The 18,899-nt window shown below is 46.5% G+C and overlaps 1 protein-coding gene, 1 non-coding gene and 1 pseudogene across 3 annotated transcripts in view; 2 read left to right on the plus strand and 1 right to left on the minus strand.

Annotated features, from left to right (window-relative positions):
• PPARD (peroxisome proliferator activated receptor delta) overlaps window positions 1-12,681 on the minus strand; it is an 86,331-nt gene extending 73,650 nt beyond the window's left edge. Inside the window, exons 1-2 of the mRNA XM_017522244.2 lie at window positions 12,519-12,681; window positions 8,317-8,400 (exon numbers count right to left, since the gene is read on the minus strand). The gene's annotated coding sequence lies outside the window, so the exon portion shown is untranslated. The remainder of the gene's footprint in view (window positions 1-8,316; window positions 8,401-12,518) is intronic.
• Window positions 3,015-3,341, plus strand: LOC108299767 (annotated as a pseudogene). The gene has a single exon (XR_001823108.2). The product of XR_001823108.2 is annotated as a 40S ribosomal protein S27-like (transcript).
• LOC119470235 lies at window positions 4,260-4,392 on the plus strand. Its single transcript, XR_005199117.1, has one exon. It is a non-coding gene; the product is annotated as a small nucleolar RNA SNORA16B/SNORA16A family (small nucleolar RNA).
• Window positions 12,682-18,899: the final 6,218 nt, after the last annotated feature.

Here is an 18,899-nt window from a genome sequence, read left to right on the forward strand (position 1 = left end):
ATCATGCCACTGTACTCCAGCCTGGGCGACAGAGTGAAACTCTGTCTCAAAAAAAATAAAATAAAGTTAAGTGCCTCAGGTGAGAAAGACTAAAACGTCAACAACCATAGTTTTTTGAGATTAACACTAAAAAATATGATAAAGTTACAAGCTCACCTTTGCCAGAAACTAAGAAAGAAAACTTCTCCAGCTACTCAGGAGGCTGAGGCAGGAAGATGGCTTGAAGCAGGTGTTTGAGACCAGCATGGGCAACAGAGCAAGGTCTTATTTCTAAAAAAGAAAAAAAAAATTTTTAATGAGCCAGGCAGGAAGTTCTAGCTAGAGGAATCAGATAAGACAAAGATATTAAGGGCACCCAAATTGGAAAGGAAGAAGTCAAATTATCCTTGTTTGCAGATAATACATTATATTTGGAAAAAACTGGCTCGGTGTGGTGGCTCACACCTGTAATCCCAGCACTTTGGGAGACTGAGGTGGATGGATCAGGAGGTCAGGAGTTCAAGACCAGCCTGGCCAATACAGTGAAACCCCGTCTCTACTAAAAATACAAAAAATTAGCCAGGCATGGTGGCAGGCGCCTATAATCCCAGCTACTCAGGAGGCTGAGGCAGGACAAACGCTTGAACCTGAGAGCCGGAGGCTGCAGTGAGCGGAGATCGCGCCACTGCACTCCAGCCTGGGTGACATTGCGATACTCCGTCTTAAAAAAAGAATAAACTGGGCCAGGCACGGTGGCTCAAGCCTGTAATCCCAGCACTTTGGGAGGCCGAGGCGGGTGGATCACGAGGTCAAGAGATGGAGACCATCCTGGTCAACACAGTGAAACCCCATCTCTACTAAAAATACAAAAAATTAGCTGGGCATGGTGGCGCGTGCCTGTAATCCCAGCTACTCAGGAGGCTGAGGCAGGAGAATTGCCTGAACCCAGGAGGCGGAGGTTGCAGTGAGCCGAGATCGCGCCATTGCACTCCAGCCTGGGTAACAAGAGCGAAACTCCGTCCCAAAAACAAAAACAAAAACAAAAAAAACAAAAAACAAAAAAAGAGAATAAACTAAAGACTCCACAAGAAAACTATTAGAACTGATAAACAGAGGCAGTAAAGTTGCAGGATACAAAATCAACATACAAACATTAGTAACAAGGCTTGGCGTTGTGCCTCATGCCTGTAACCCCAGCACTTTGGGAGGCCGAAGCAGGCAGACTGCTTGAGGCCAGGAGTTCGAGACCAGCCTGGCCAACATGGCAAAACTCCTCTACTAAAAACTAAAAAAAAAAATTAGCCAGGCATGGTGGTGCACACCTGTAGTGCCAGCTCCCTGGGAGGCTGAGGCATGAGAATCGCTTGAACCCAGGAGGCAGAGGTTGCCAAGCTATGATTGCGCCACTGTACTCCAGCCTGGGAGACAGAACCAGACACCATCTAACATCTCTGTCTCAACAACAATAACAAAATCAGTAGCATTTTTACGTGCCAACAGTGTAAAACGTGAAAGAGAAATTTTAAAATTTACCCCATTTACAATAGTCACACAAAATTGATTACCTAGAATTTAACTTAATCTGGTATAGATGCAGCAAAGAACAACAAAAAAGAAAAAATAAAGAAATTAACTTAATCATAGAAGTGAAAGATCTCTGTAATGAAAACTGTAAAACACTGATGAAAAAAATTAATGAGGACATCAAAAAATGGAAAGATATTCCATGTTCATGGACTAGAAGAATCAATACTGTTAAAATGTCCATACTACCCAAAGCAATCTATAAATTCAATGCAGTCCCTATCAAAATACCAATGAAATTCTTCATAGGAATAGAAAAAAAAAATCCTAAAATTTACATGGAACTACGAAAGACCAATAGCTAAAGCTATCCTAAGCAAAAAGAACAAAACTGGAGGAATCACATTACTTGACTTCAAATTATACTACAAAGCTACCGTAACCAAAAGAGAATCATACAGGCATGAAAACAAGACACATAGGCTGGGTGTGGTGGCTCATGCCTGTAATCCCAGCACTTTGGGAGGTTGAGGTGGGCGGATCACCTGAAGTCAGGAGTTTGAAACCAGCCTGACCAACATGGTGAAACCCTATCTCTACTAAAAATACAAAAAAAAGTAGCCGGGCATGGTGGCACGTGCCTAAAATCCCAGCTACTTGGGAGGCTGAGGCAGGAGAACTGCTTGAACCCGGGAGGTGGAGGTTGCAGTGAGCCAAGATCGTGCCGTTGCACTCCAGCCTGGGCAATAAGAATGAAACTCCATCTCAAAACAAAAAAAACACAAAAAACAGATGCATAGACCGATGGAACAGGGAACCCAGAAACAAATCCACACACCTACAGTGAACTCACTTTTGACAAAGGTGCCAAGAACATACACTGAGGAAAAGAGTCTCTTCAATAGATGGTGCTCAGAAAGCTGGATATTCATATGGAGAAGAATGAAACTAGACCCTTATCTCTTGCCATATACAAAAACCAAATCAAAATAAACTAAAGACTTAAATCTAACACTTTAAACTGTGAAACTACTATAAGAAAACATAGGAGAAAATCTTCAGGACACTGGTCTGGGCAAAAATTTCTTGAGCAATACCCCACAAACACAGGCAACCAAAGCAAAAATGGCCAAATGCGATCACATCATGTTAAACAGCTTCTGCACAGCAAAGGAAACAATCAATGTATAGTGAAGAGACAACCCACAGGATGGGAGAAAATATTTGCAAACTACCCATCTGACAAGCTGTTAATAACAAGAATATATAAGGAGTTCAAACAACTCTATAGGAAAAAAATCTAATAATCTGATCAAAGGATGGGCAAAAGATTGTAATCGACATTTCTCAAAAGAAGATATACAGGGCCAGGCGCTGCAGCTCATGCCTGTAACTTTGGGAGGCCGAGGTGGGTGGATCACGAGGTCAGGAGTTCGAGACCAGCCTGACCAACATGGTGAAACCCCGTCTCTACTAAAAATACAAAAATTGGACGACCGACCCATGACAACATGCCTCTTGCAAAGGATCTCCTTCATCCCTCTCCAGAAGAGGAGAAGAGGAGAAGAGGAAACACAGGAAGAAATGCCTGGTGCAGAGCCCCAATTCCTATTTCATGGATGTGAAATACCCAGGATGCTATAAAATCACCATGGTCTTTAGCCATGCACAAACGGTAGTTTTGTGTGTTGGCTGCTCCACTGTCCTCTGCCAGCCTACAGGAGGAAAAGCAAGGCTTACAGAAGGATGTTCTTTCAGGAGGAAGCAGCACTAAAAGCACTCTGAATCAAGATGAATGGGAAACCATCTCAATAAACACATTTTGGATAAAAAAAAAAAAAATACAAAAATTAGCTGGGCATGGTGGGGTGCACTTATACTCCCGGCTACTCAGGAGGGCTGAGGCAGGAGAACTGCTTGAACCCAAGAGGTGGGGGTTGCAGTAAGCGGAGATAGAGCCACTGCACTCCAGCCTGGGTAACAGAGCAAGGCTCTGTCTCAAAAAAAAAAAAAAAAAAAAGGCATATAGGCCAGTTGCGGTGACTCATGCCTGTGATCCCAACACTTTGGGAGGCCGAGGCGGGCAGATCACAAGGTCAGGAGTTCAAGACCAGACTGGCCAACATGGCAAAACCTTGTCTCTACTAAAAATACAAAAATTAGCTGGGCGTGGTGGCAGGCACCTGTAATCTCAGCTACTCAGGAGACTGAAGCAGGAGAATTGCTTGAATCCAGGAGGCACAGTTGCAGTGGGCCTAGACTGTGCCATTATACTTCAGCCTGGGTGACAAGTGCAAGATTCCGTCTCAAAAAAAAAACAAAAAACCACATATAAATGGTAAGCAGGCATATGTAAAGGTACTCAGTATCACTGATCAGAAAAATGGAACTCAAATCTACAATGAGGCTGGGCATGGTGGCTCACGCCTGTAATCCCAGCACTTTGGGAGGCTGAGGCAAGTGGATCACCTCAAGTCAGGAGTTCGAGACCAGCCTGGCCAACATGGGAAAACCCCGTCTCTACTAAAAATGCAAAAATTAGCCAGTCATGGTGGCGGGTGCCTGTAGTCCCAGCTACTTGGGAGGCTGAAGCAGGAAAATTGCTTGAATCTGGTAGGCAGAGGTTGCAGTGAGCCGAGATCGTGCCACTGCACTCCAGCCTGGGCAACAAAGCAAGACTCCATCTCAAAAAAACAAAAAAACACTACAACACTACAATGAGATATCATCTCACCCCAGTTAAAATAGCTTATATCAGTGGCCCTTATTGAAGCTGCAGCAGCTTCCACATAGCTGCTATGGTGAACAAGGAGCTGAGTGACAGTTTTCCTTGATGTTTGTCATTCTGTTTGTCGTAACTCATCTGCAACATTTAGGGAAAACAGAGTTCCATTATAAAATTTTAAAAAATTAAAAAAAACAAGCCAGGCACGGTGCAGTGGCTCATACCTGTAATCCCAGCACTTTGGAAGGCCAAAGGAGGCAGATCACGAGTTTGAGACCAGCCTGGCTAACATGGTGAAACCCCAGCTCTACTAAAAATACAAAAATTAGCTGGGTGTGGGGGCACATGCCTATAATCCCAGTTACTCGGGAGGCTGCGGCACAAGAATCACTTGAACCCAGGAGGCAGAGGTTGAGCCAAGATCGTGCCACTGCACTCCAGCCTGGGTGACATAGCAAGATGCTATCTCTAAATAAATAAATTTTAAATGGCTTATATGCAAAAGACAGGCAATAAATTCTAACAATGTGGAGAAAAGGAAACCCTTTGCACATTGTTGATGGGAATATAAATTAGTACAACCACTATGGAGAACAGTTTGGAGGTTCCACAAAATAACTAAAAATTGAGCTACCATATGATCCAGCAATCCCATTGCTGAGTATATACTCAAAAGAAAGGGAATCAGTATACTGCAGAGATATCTGCACTCCTATGTTTGTTGCAGCACTGTTTACAATAGTAAGATTTGGAAGTGATCTAAGTGTCATCAACAGATGAATATGTAGTACATATACACAATGGAGTACTATTCAGCTATAAAAAAGGATGAGATCCAGTCATCTGCAACAACATGGATGAAATTGAAGGTCATTATGATAAATGAAATAAGGCAGGAACAGAAAGACAAACATCACATGTTCTCACTTATTTGTGGGATATGAAAATCAAAACAATAGAACTCATGGACATAGAGGGTAGAAGGATGGTTACCGAAGGCTGGGAAGGGTAGTGAGGAGTTGCAGGGTGAGGTCCAAATGGTTAATGGGTACAAAAAAATATACAGAAAGAATAAGACCTACTATTTGATAGCACAACAGGGTGACTACAGTCAGTAACAACTATGTATTTTTTCTTTTCTTTTTTTTTTTTAAGATGGGGTTTCACCATGATGGCCAGGCTGGTCTTGAAATCCTGACCTCAGGTGATCCATCCACCTCAACCTCCCAAAGTGCTAGGATTACAGGCGTGAGCCACCGCACAGGCCCTATATATTTTTAAACAACTTAAAGAGCAGAAAATCAAACACCGCATGTTCTCACTCATAGGCGGGTGTTGAACAATGAGAACACATGGACACAGGGAGGGGAGCACTACACACTGGGGTCTGTTGGGGGGAAATAGGGGAGGGACAGGGGGGGGGGGGAGTTGGGGAGAGACAGCATGGGGAGAAATGCCAGATATAGGTGAAGGGGAGGAAGGCAGCAAATCACACTGCCATGTGTGTACCTATGCAACTATCTTGCATGTTCTTCAAATGTACCCCAAAACCTAAAATGCAATAAAAAAAAAAAAAAGAAAAAAAGAAAAAGAGTGTAAGTGGATTGTTTGCAACTCAATGGATAAACGCTTGAGGGGATGGAGACACCATTCGTTAGAATGTGCTTATTTCACACTGCATGCCTATATCAAAACATCTCGACTAGGCACAGTGGCTCACGCCTGTAATCCCAGCACTTTGGGAGGCCAAGGTGAATGGATCACCTGAGGTCAGGAGTTCAAGACCAGCATGGGCAACGTGGTGAAACCCCATCTCTAACTAATACAAAAATTAGCCAGGCGTAGTGGCACGCACCTGTAATCCCAGCTACTTAGGAGGCTAAGGCATGACAATCGCTTGAACCCAGGAGGAGGAGGGTGCAGTGAGCTGAGATCATGCCACTGCACTCCAGCCTGGGTGACAGAGTGAAACTGTGTCTCAAAAACAAACAAACAAAAAACAACAAAGAACAAAACCATCTCATGTACCTCAAAAATAAATAATGGGTACTACTATGTACCCTATGTTCAAAAAAAAAAAAAAAAAATAGCCAGGCATGGTGGTGTTCACCTGTAGTCCCAGCTACCTAGGAGGCTGTGGTGAGAGGACTGCCTAGGCCAAGCTTATCCAACCCACAACCCATGGACCACATGCAGCCCAGGACAGCTTTGAATGCAGCCCAACACAAATATGCAAACTTTCTTAAAACATGAGATTATTTTGTGATTTTTATTTTTAGCTCATCAGCTATTGTTAGTGTATTTTATGTGTAGCCCAAGATAATAATTCTTCTTCCAATGTGGCCCAGAAATGGCAAGAGTGGACACACCCCTGGCCCTAGGTAATATAGCAATACCCCACCAAGAAAGAAAGAAAGAAAATAAAGAGAAGCGAAAAGAAAGAAGAGAACAGAAAAAATAGAAAAGCGGAGGGGAGGGGAGACAAGATGCTCCTACCTGTACCTGGGAGTTCAAGGCTCAGGGATGAACTGGACAAATGACCCCCAGAAATGCATATACAATTGCTGCCACTGGGCCTAGCTACTGCTAAATCAAATGACAAAGCAAATCAGTTCAACTCAGTAGCTCTCCCTGCTCGGGGGTAATTCGACCTCTTCCCTTTTGGGGAACCTCAGAAGCCTCTGAAACTTCTCCCTTCTTCCTTCCTCACATTCCCTTCAGAGGAAAGCACTTGGTATGGGTTTGAGAGCAGCAGGGCCCCCCCCGCAACCCCAGGACCTTCCTGAAAGATCCACAAACAACCTGACCCACATGGACAGAGAGACACAGGGACTCACCACCCTGTTTGACAACAGGAAAACCTGCAGGGTGTTAAAGGCAGAAAAGGGGAAGTGAAGCCCACAGTCAGCTACTGGAGCCACTAAACTTCAGAGATTAAAACAAATCAGACAGGAGGCCCACATTTCCCCTGGCCCCCAGCAGGGACCCACAACAACCCCGCCTTCCAAATAGGACAATGAACATTGTATTCCCTGGAGCTCCACTTCTGAGAGTTTATAAATTTGCCAGGCATCCTGAGAACATGGAAGCAGCAATGGGAAACTCAGGGCATTGTTCAGACTCTTGGTGAGAACCCCCTACTCCTACAGAGATGCAAGAAACAATTCTGTGTACTATGGCCAGCTCTCATATATATCAGCAAACCACAGACCCATAAGGCAGAGCAGAGACTGGATCTGTTTTTTTACTATTATCATTTCCCAAACTGCCTGGCACATAATTGGCACTCAAAAATATTTGTTCCCGCCGGGCACAGTGGCTCACAGTATAATCCCAGCACTCTGGGAGGCAGAGGCAGATGGATTACCTGATATCAGGAGTTTGAGACCAGTCTGGCTAGCATGGTGAAATCCCATCTCTACTAAAAATACAAAAATTAGCTGGGTGTGGTGGTGCATGCCTGTAATCCCAGCTACTCGGGAGGCTGAGGCAGGAGAATCACTTGAACCGGAAGGCAGAGGCTGCAGTGAGCCAAGATTGCGCCACTGCACTCCAGCCTGGACAAGGGCAAAACTCCATCTCAAAAAAAAAAAAAAAAAGACATCTAATTTAAACCATCCTTACACACACATATATATGTATGTATATGTATCTGTTCCCTAAATAAGAGAGAATGATGGACACCATCTTAGTGGCCTGGCACCCTAGGTACACATATAGGCAAAGACAAAAGTCCGTGCATTTATTCATTCAACAAATATTTATTCAGTATCTCCTCTGTGCCAGGCACTATCCTAGACACAACAGGCAGCAGAATAAGTCCCTGCCCTGTGGAGTTTATCTTTTAATGGGTGCAAAGGTGGGAATCTCCATGCTCCTGAAAAAACTATGTAAGCCATAGACATTTGATAATTACTTAATAAACGCCTAGACTATGCATAAGCAACTGGTACCAGATGCTGTGATAGGAACCTGCAATCTGGGACTTAGCCCTAGTGAAATTATTTCATCTACAAGGTCAGGATCTTAAATCCGGACCACGTGTTAGTCGATGGTCAGAGAACCCTGAGTAAAGAAAATGGGATTACCTCATTGGTGCATCTGTCTTCATCTGTTGGTGAGCAGAAGCCACTGTGTGAGCATCACGTGCATGCCCAAAACACTGTACAACACTGCAGGACAGAAAAAAAAATCAGCTTTAGCTGAGAGGTGCCAGGGGCTCTAAACGCGACTCTAATAAGTTATAAACACCATAACTCAGAGTGCTCCCAAGGTAATCTGGCTCCTTGTCTGTCCCTTACACACCACCCTGAGATGTCATTCTGAGCCTGAGTCAGCAAATACTTCCCCAATCCTGGAAGGAGTCTGCCCACTCCCAAGTAAGCAGACACTGGCTTTGCTGATTTTGTCAGATTGGGCAGAAGGAGCAGGCAAGGTAAGAAAGGAGCTGGTGCCCAATACCCCCTATGGGCTCATAAACGAAGATGTCCTGAGTCATGGTTGATATCCTTCACCAAAGCCCCAGGAGACTGAACTGGAGTCACATCCTAGTCACCGGCCTGCTGAGTTATGAAGGCTAGGAGCCATCTGCCAAGGAAGAAGACCCACATGTCTGAAACCTAATACAAGGGGCCATGTTCTCCCTGCCAGGCTCAAGGCATGCTCCAAGCTCTCCTCTGACACCCTGGAATTCAGCTGTTGCAAGCAGCTCCTCCCCCTGGCTCCAAAGGCAGAAAAAAATGCTCAGGGACGTCAAACTGTCTCCAAGAAGCAGCCATTAGGTAATCTGGGACTACATGGCATAGACAATGGCATCAGGCACAGGGCTTCTGACATCATATAGGCAAGGGCCTGGCAGAATGGACAAAGTCCACAGAGAACTGGGTAGGGAGGAAGAAGAGGATGTTTCCAGCGAGGGCAATGCTGGGCAGTGGAGCTGGGTCCTGCAATTTCCCGGCCCTCCAGAGGCACGGGAGGAAGGCACCACTGTTCAGCTTCCCAGCCTTCAGGGGGCCCCCAGGGAGCTGGGCCTCAGGGACAGGATACACCTGAAGCCCTTAGACGTGACAGGTCCAACTCCTGAGAGAGAGAAGCTGCACTATCCCAGGATGTGCCAGGATCCCCAGGCCCTGAAGACAGCTTCCACAACAGTCAGGACAGCTGTAGGCCCAAAGCAGAGGCCTAATGGCCTCCCAGGCCAGTGCCCTACACTGGCTATCCTCTTACCAGGCCCTAAGGGAAGCGGTTGAAGGGACCACAGGTGGGGTCGAAAGACTGAGTAGGAGCAATTCTTCCTGAATATGTTGAGGCATATGTTATACAAGAAGGCAGTGGCAAAGAGGCAAGGAGAAAGGCAGCCAAACTGGCAATCAGTGTCATTTCAGTGCTCTGGGACGCCAAGGTGGGGAGGACTGCTGGAGGCTAGGAGTTCCAGACATTGTGAGAGCCTGTCTTTACAAAAAAAAATTTTTTTTAATTTAGTGAGTGTGGTGGTATGCACCTGCAGTCCCAGCTACTCTGGAGGTTGAGGTAAGAGGATCCCTTGGGTCCAGGAGTTCGAGGTTACAGTGCACTGTGATAGTGCCACTGCACTCCAGCCTGGGCAACAGAACAAAACGTTGTGTCAGTAAATAAAGAAAAACAATCCAGACCTAGGCTCTGCAAAAATCACTGAATGGGAAGGAAGTGGGTAATTGACAATCACGACTACCTTCTCAGAAAACGACAGAGTGAACAAACTGCAAGAAGCTTTCCAGCTAGGCTGCTGGCGCCCAAGCTGCTCCACAAGGACTGGCCTTGATCTGCTCTCAAACCTCTCACCTGCCACCACAGCAGAGCGCCCTACTAAGGGGTAAGTGCAGACAGGAGTAACAAACTGCTCAAAAGAGTAAGAAGGGGTCCTTCTTGGGAGCCAAAGACTAGACTAAAAATCTGCCCCCAACACTTTACCTCAACCTCTTTAGAATGATCCACTAAAATCCCGGAGAGACGCTATTCATAGGAACAAGGAAACCCTCTGGTCCAGTCTGCCCAAATCCTTGCAAGTGCTGCAAAGGGGGTCTTGGGGTCAGCGGAGAGGGGACTGGCTCAACGACAGGCCATCCACAATCCTATTGCTTTCACAGAAAACAGCGCACAAGAGGATTACAAAACATTAAAGTCTGATCAAGCTGGTTCCTTTGGCTCTCAATCATAGCTCCTGAAGGTTGCCAACTCCTGTGTCCAATCTGGGCTCAAAGACAGACAGCACAATCCTCAAAAGAGAAGTCCTACAAACCTGGAGCCAGGTGAAACGACGAGCCTTCATTTCTAAACGTGAGAGTGGGTCACACTTTCAGAATCCTCCAAGATCAGATTGGGTATGTTACCCAGTGAAACAAAGGATATGTTATTTGTTGAAGACTTAACAAAGGATATACTATTTCTCTAAGATTTCTTTAGAGAACCAATGCCAAATAAAGGAGCTCAAACTGAAGGATATGAAGAGAATTTTCTGCTTGGTAAGTTTAAATGTCCAGACATACCAGGAAGGTGGTGGGCTCTCGAGCCTCAGAGAAGATGATCTACATGACTGGAAGCGGATGTGCCTGGTCAGGTTCCCGACAAGGTCTAACTACTGCAGTCCCACAACCTTCCCAGGTAGTTCTCAATTTGATACCTCATACTATACCTGGGCAAAGGGAACAGAACTTTGGGCTTGCCCTTCCTCTTGCATACAGAGGAAATTAAGCTCTCAGGGAAAAAAAAAATAGGGAGAATTTGGATTCCCTAGATTCAGAAAAGAATAAAGAAAAAAGAGGGAGAAGAGACTCCAAGAGAATATGTTCAGTGACCAACATCAGAGGCACATTCAGTTGGTCAAAGATTGTCAAAGAGATATGAGAGAAAATCAGCAGCTGTTTCAAGTCACCAGTAATAAAAGGGACAGATGCCCGCCAGCCCCAGGGCTATCAGGCCGGCAATCTATTTCAAAACTCAAACAGGGAAAAAAAAGTTCTGGAGCCAGCACACAGGAAAAAGGTTGAGGACCATAAACATTTTCTAGAGCACAGCTATGAAGAATTCTCTTAGCCCTTTGGGATGGAGCACAGGGTGGAGGGTGGGAGTGAGGGCAGAGAGAGGCTGGGGTATCATGGTATAAATGTATTCCATACATCCAGAGTGGAAAGACACAAAACCCTGATTCCTGGAAGGGGAGAAGAACTGGACAAAGTCTCCAGCTACCCGTGGCACACATCCAACTCAGCACCGTCTCTTCCCAAGGGTTCCTGGAAGTCAACAGGCCCCTAAAGGGGAAGTATTAAAGCTGAGATGAGAAGAATGGCCTACAAACTGGACATCATCTCTGATGCAACACCCAAGTAAATTCTCCCACACAGCTATATCTGTTATTTCCTTTAGTCAATCAGCCTCTTAATTCGATCAAGGTCTGAACACCTCCACCCTACCCCATGGGTATGTCAACCGCAGGTCAAGCGAAAGCAGAGTCAAGTGAAAGCTAACCCTTCTCCCAGAAGCAGGGGAAAGGAACAGGGAGGGAAAAGAAGGTGGACGACAGGAATGCAGGGGACAGGAATGCAGGGGACAGGGCGATATGAAGGAAATCGGAAAGAGGAGCAAAAACAGGCCCTCTCAGGGAGCCAAGGTAAGAGAAGCTAGGGAGACAGGGACTGCAAGCACTGAGTTGGAAAAAGTCTAGTAACACCCTGGGGAAGAGGATGGGGATCCATAATACCAGGAAGGATTAGGACACAGAATAAGGAGGGGACAGGGATGTGGAAGGACAGCAAGGATGGGAGGATGACGGCAGGAGACAAGGGGTACAGAGGAAAAGATCCCCGAGAAGACCCTAGATAGGGCAATAGATTAGGGGACACCAGAAAGGGGTGAAGTAAGAGGTCAGAGACAGGGAAGGAAAGTGGGAGCGGCCACCCGGGCCTGACGGGGTTCTCATAAGTAGGAGAAGACGGGGCCACGAGGCCCAAGAGGGGGCACACAGTCGAGTGGACGGAGGCCAGTGTTTCGTACTCACTCAAGCAGCTATGGGCGTCCCAGGACGGGGGCGCAGGGGCGGCGGGGCGCCTGCCCTGCAAAGCACGACCGCTGACCGGACCGGGCCGGAGCATCTGGACCCCGCCGCGACGCTGTTCGCGGACCCCGGCCGCTCCCCGCACCCCGCACACCGCTCCCCGCCGCCGGGCCTTGCGCCCCAGTCCTGGGGGCTGCCTCGGCCCGGGCCCACCGCTTCCTTCCGCAGCTTGCCTGCCCGCTTCCCCCGACTCGGACTGACCTGTCCCGGCTGCCTACGGAGCCACTGCCGCCGTCTCGCAGGCTCCGCAGAATCCTACAGCTCCTGCCAAAACTTTTCCCATTAATCCCCAGCTCCGCGGCGGCCGCAGCGTCACACGCTCTGCGGCCCGCCCCGCCCCCGCCAGCGCGACGTCACCGCGCAGCTCGGCCCTTCCCTCCCCACGCCCCCTTCCGCCCGGCGGCGGCCAATCACCGCGCCTCCTGGAGGCTCCCCTGATTCTGCCTCTCCGCCCACCGCACGCTGTCCCGGGCCCTCCTGCGGCGCCCTCTGGTGCGGGATGCGGGCACAGCAGGTAAGCGAGGAGCCGGGGAGCGCCAGGGCCAGTAAAACAAGTCCAGCAAGTGTCACAAGAGGGAATTTAAAGCTGGAAGGGAATTTCGAGGTCATCTAGTGCAACCTCCTCATCTCCCACTCAAGAAACTTAGTCCTAGAAAAGGTACGTGACTTACAGTGACAAGTCTGGAGGGACTCTTAACCCAGTGCTAGGTCCGCTAGAGGAGATCATACCGCCTGTCATTTTCAAAAAAAGGGCTTTCCGCTTTCAAGAGGCTTCTACAACTGGAAACTTACGGTCTTAGACTTCTTAATCTTTCTTCCCATGTGCTTACGTAATACGCTTATTCACCTAAAATAGGTAACATCTTCCTTATTGTTGTAGACAATTCTGTTCCCACTTCTTAACCCAGGTCTTTAAGACCTGAAAGGGACCTATTATCCCAACCTGGCGCTTAAGATGTACCACAAAATGCTACCTAGCAGCTGGGAGGCAATCTGGTGGAAGAAGTTGGCTTTCATCTGGCGATGAACAAAACTTGACTCAGGTATATGACCAGTGCCTCCTCTCCATCCACCATTAAAGCTTACCCCGCCCCTCCCCTTCGGCCACACCTTCGATAGGCCACAAGCTCCTCAGGCCACACCCTAGCTATCTGGATGAGTGATTTTTTTCTTGAGACAGTTTCACTCTGTCGCCCCTGCCTGACTGCAGTTGCGCAATCTCAGCTCACTGCAACCTCCGTCTCGAAGCGATTCTCCTGCCTCAGCTTTCCAAGTAGCTGGGATTACAGGCGCCCGCCACCATACCCAACTAATTTTTGTATTTTTAGTAGAGACCGGGTTTCGCCATGTCGGCCAGGCTGGTCTTGAACTCCTGACCTCACGTGAACCGCCGGCCTCGGCCTCCCAAAGTGAGCCACCTCACCCAGTCTGGATGTGAATTGTTGTTGTTGAGACCGGGTCGCTCTCTGTTGCCCAGGATGGAGTGCACTGGCACGATCATAGTTCACTGTAGCCTCTTCCTCCCTCGAGTGATCATCCCACCTCAACCTCCTGAGTAGCTGGGACTACAGGAGTGCATCACCACAACTGGCTAATGTTTTGTGTTTTTAGTAGAGACCGTTTTCACCATGTTGCCCAGGCTGGTCTTAACTCCTGAACTCAGGTTATCCTCCCACCTTGGCCTCCCAAAGTGCTGGGATTACAGATGTGAGCCACCATGCCTCGGAGGGATTAATGATTTTTTTTTTCCTTCTGTCTGCTTCTCTCTTCTTCTTTTTTTCCCCTACTTTTTGAAATGATTGTGCATTATATTTGTAACTTAAATGTCAACCTCCTTGCCTTCTGAGATTGAGGTCAAAATGGACTGTGGAAATCAAAGACCCTCTCTTAACATTTTTGCAACTATCTGGGGGTTTATATTCTCTTAAATATCTCTGCCTCTGTATTTCTGCTTTTGCCAGGCTATTGCTGTACCACAGTTCAGAAGTCTGGAGAGGAAACTCAGCTCTCCCTGAGGACTGCCTGTACCTCTTCCCACACAAAATATTCACGAGTACAAAGACATTAGGGAACTCTGGGCCCTGGGGCAGGTCATATGATAGATAGCAAACAGTTTAAGCTTACCCATCAGAAGTTTTTCTTTCTTTTTTTATTTTTTGAGACAGAGTTTTGCTCTTGTTGCCCAGGCTGGAGTGCAATGGCACGATCTCGGATCACTGCAACCTCTGCCTCCCGGGTTCAAGCGATTCTCCTGCCTCGGCCTCCCAAGTAGCTGGGATTACAGGCACCCTACATCACACCCAGCTAATTTTGTATTTTTAGTAGAGACAGGGTTTCTCCATGTCTCAGGTGAACTGCAAATCTCAGGTGATCTGCCCGTCTCGGCCTCCCAGAGTGCTGGGATTACAGGCGTGAGCCACTGCGCCTGGCCAGAAGTTTTTAAAAGTCCTTTCCACACCCCTAGCTGAAGTTTTCTAACTGGCCCTGCACCCTCTAGCCTCCTCCAAAATCACCAACTCTGCCCCCCGCCCACCATTCTCTCGTCTGTCCCACCCTCTCTGGAGGAAACACAAATTCCTCTGGCTTTCCAGGCAGAAAGAGAAAGAGACACTTTAACCTTATCTCTTTGTTGCTTAAGTTCCTGTCAACACTCATGCTTTGAAAACCTGTCTACCCCTAACAGGTTTATTTCCCTGTAAACTAAAAACAAAATCCCAAGCCCCCTAACTAACTGAACGGACCCCCCTTGGCCAAGGGGACTCCAGAAAAAACTTCAAAACTGAGTTTCCAGACATGACAGGTCAGGAGATCAGACAAGCCTGGTTATACTCCCTCCCTTTTGCAGTTTAGACACAACATCTGACCAGCATTAATGTTAAAATAGAGATCATAGGCCGGGCATGGTGGCTCACGCCGGTAATCCCAACACTTTGGGTGGCCCAGGCGGGTGGATCACACCTGAGGTCGGGAGTTCAAGACAACCTGACCAACATGGAGAAACCCTGTCTCTGCTAAAAACACAAAATTAGCTGTGTGAGGTGGCACATGCCTGTAATCCTAGCTACTCGGGAGGCTGAGACAGGAGAATCCCTTGAACCCAGGAGGTGGAGGTTGCAGTGAGCTGAGATCGTGCCATTGCACTCCAGCCTGGGCAACAAGAGCAAAAAAAAAGAGATCATAGACTAACAGAATGCACTCTTTGTGGCAATAAGATACCAAATTATAATCAGGACCTAAGGTCCTGGCAGAGAAGGGTTAAGTCACACACTCCTACACTTAAACAATAAACTATGTTTTCTGCCAGCGTGGTGGCTCATGCCCATAATCCCAACACTTTCAGAGGCCGAGGTGGGCAGATCGCTTGAGTACAGGAGTTGGAGACCAGCCTGCGCAACATAGTGAGACCCTGTCTCTTAAAAAAAGGAAAGAGAAGCAAAGAAAGCCTGCGCGAGATGGCTTATGCCTGTTATCCCAGCACTTTGGGAGGCTGAGGCTGGCAGATTGCCTGAGCTCAGGAGTTCGAGACCATCCTGGAGTCTCGAACACAGTGAAACTCCATCTCTGCTAAAAAAAAAAAAAAAAAAAAAAATATATATATATATATATATATATATAGAGAGAGAGAGAGAGAGAGAGAGAGAGAGAGGGGAAAAGAAAAGAACTGTGTTCTAACTGCCACAAAGTTTTTCTTTTTCTCTAACAGATACACAAGCACCGGGCTGGAGATTAGTAATATTAAAAACAACTACAGCCCATCCACCGCCAGACACTGACTAATTGATCCCCATTCCACAAGCCATAACTACAAGCCTTGATTGGGCAAGAGTCTGATTTCATTAACTTTTTCCTGCTGAGAAGACCACTGACCATGGACTACTGATTCTGTTTACAGAGGCTGAGCACTTGAATGCCTTCCTGCCTCTGTATCACCTTTTGACTTATAGGACCTAATTGTAACACATTTAATTTTTTTTTTTTTTTTTTAGAGTTAGGGTCTCACTATGTTGCCCAGGCTGGTCTCAAACTCCTGGGCTCAAGCTTTTGCCCACTTCAGCCTCTGAAAGTCCTGGAGTTACAGGCCTGAGCCATCACGACTGGCCAACATTTAAATGTTGTCTCTGCCCCAAGGTGAACATGGGTCATATGTAACAGCCATGCTTATTCAGTATGCAAATATTAGGCTCCCCTTCATGAATATTCATAGATCCTTCTATAACCTATTGAATATGTATGTTTAGCCAACCTGTTCAGCATAAAGCTCCTATTCCGGGCCCTCCTCCTGTCAAGTACCTGCTAACGGCTTCAGCTGGAGGCTATGCTCCCAGCTTGTCAAAATGGGCATCTTGCAGGCTGCAACCCTTACTGAGAAATTCTCCTTTCTAAATGTATAAATTGTGATTTTTAAAAAATTATTTATTTATTTATTGAGACAGAGCCTTGCTCTCTCACCCAGGTTGGAGTACAGTGGTGCAACCTTGGCACACTGCAACCTCCACCTCCCGGGTTCAAGCAATTCTCCTGCCTCAGCCTCCCAAGTAGCTGAGATTATGGGCGCCTGCCACCATGCCTGGCTAATTTTTGTATATTTAATAGAGACGGGGTTTTGTCATGTTGACCAGGCTGGTCTCAAACTCCTGACCTCAAGTGATCCACCCGCCTCCGTCTCCCAAAGTGTTGGGATTACAGGCATGAGCCACCACACCTGTAATTTTTGAGTTATAAGTTATTCTATTTTTCACCTCATTTCATTTGTATATTAAGAACATATGAAATTTAACATAATGTAGCTGATAAATATCTATCTCTATATTTATTATTTAGAACCCAGAATTCTACTTTGGATAGTCTGTCTTGAGGAATCCTAAATAGAGAAAAGGCTTTGTACACAAAAATGCTCATTGCAGTATTTTGTATTTATTTTTATTTTATTATTATTATTTTTTTTTGAGAAAGAGTCTCACCCTGTCCACCAGGCTGGAGTGCAATGGCGCCATCTCAGCTCACTGCAACCTCCACCTCCAGGGTTCAAGCGATTCTCCTGCCTCAGCCTCCCGAGTAGCTGGGATTACAGGTGCCCACCGCTACACCCAGCCAATTTTTTGCATTTTTAGTAGAGATGGGTTTTCACTATGTTGGCCAAGCTGGTCTCAAACTCCTGACCTTGTGATTTGCCCACCTCAGCCTCCCAAAGTCCTGGGATTACAGGTGTGAGCCACCGCACTTGGCCTTGCAGTGTTATTTAAACCAACAAAAAACTGGAGATAATTGTCCGACAACAGAGAAATGTTTGGGTAAATTATGCTGTATCCTCCTTCTGGAAAATTATGCAGCCATTAAAAGTACTGCTTAAATAGAGTTGGTAATATGGTCTGAGAGACCAAAATACATACCCTTTATCACTAAGACAGAGCCTAAGGTTAAGGAAACAAAAATTAATTACAGGGTTCAATGCAGCTGGCATGGCAACTCCCTAAATTCCTATGGCTACAAGAAAAACCGCATTTTGGTTAAACTCTCTAACAACAGGAGGTATCAGGCAAATGATCAGACCTCTCCTAACTAATTTATAAGCCAGACCACTACAGTTCTGACTGGGCAGAGGACTGGCCTTACAAACATTCTTTTCTTACTTTTTTAAACTTATTTTATTTTTTATAATTGAGATGGGAGTGCCCCATGTTTCCCAGGCTGGTCTCAAACTCCTGAGCTCAAGTGATCCACCCACCTTGGCCTCCCAAAGCGCTGGGATTACAGGCATGAGCCACTGGCCTACAAATATTCTTTTCTGATAAACAAAACTGTAGACCTTAAACCAGTTTCAGCCAGTTTATAGAGGCTGCACACAAACTGTCTTTGTGTTCTTTAGCTCACCTTTGATGTAAAGAGCCAAATTCCTCCTCATTTTAATGCTAAAACCTGCCCCAAAGTGAACATGGGATGCATGTTATATATATGTTTGTCCATTGTGCATGTACTTGGCTCCTCTCATAAATACACGTTTTTTCCCCAAACCTGCTAAATATATATGACTCTTGTGTAATATAGACCCTGTGAGGCATAAGACTCAACCTGCCGTTTCCCTCTTTGAAGAGAAGTGAGAGCACCTTTGGTCCATGTCTGAAACGACCTCTTCCTGGTTTTCAAACTGATACCACTTAGTAAAGCTCTCCTATCTACTACTTAGCCATCCTGGTGGTCTTTTGGACAGTAATAAAGTGGAAAAATGTTATAATATGATATTAAGTGGAAAATAATATGATGATATGTAGAGAGTGAAATCACACTGTTTTGAAAACTATAACTTAGCATGGAAGAAAACTGAAAGGAGCTAGGGGTGGTGGTGTGTGCCTATAGTACCAGCTACTGGGGAGGCTGAGGCACAGGATTGCTTGAACCTGGGAGGTGGAGGTTGCAGTGAGCTGAGATTGCTCCGCTGCACTCCTGCCTGGGTGTCAGAGTAAGACCCTGTTTCAAAAAGAGAAAAAAGGCCAGGCGTGGTGGCTCACACCTGTAATCCCAGCACTTTGGGAGGCCGAGTCGGGTGAAACCAGCCTGGTCAACAAGGCGAAACCCTGTCTCTAC

Source organism: Cebus imitator, unplaced genomic scaffold (assembly GCF_001604975.1).
Source record: "Cebus imitator isolate Cc_AM_T3 unplaced genomic scaffold, Cebus_imitator-1.0 Scaffold24, whole genome shotgun sequence".
Lineage (NCBI taxonomy): Eukaryota > Metazoa > Chordata > Mammalia > Primates > Cebidae > Cebus > Cebus imitator.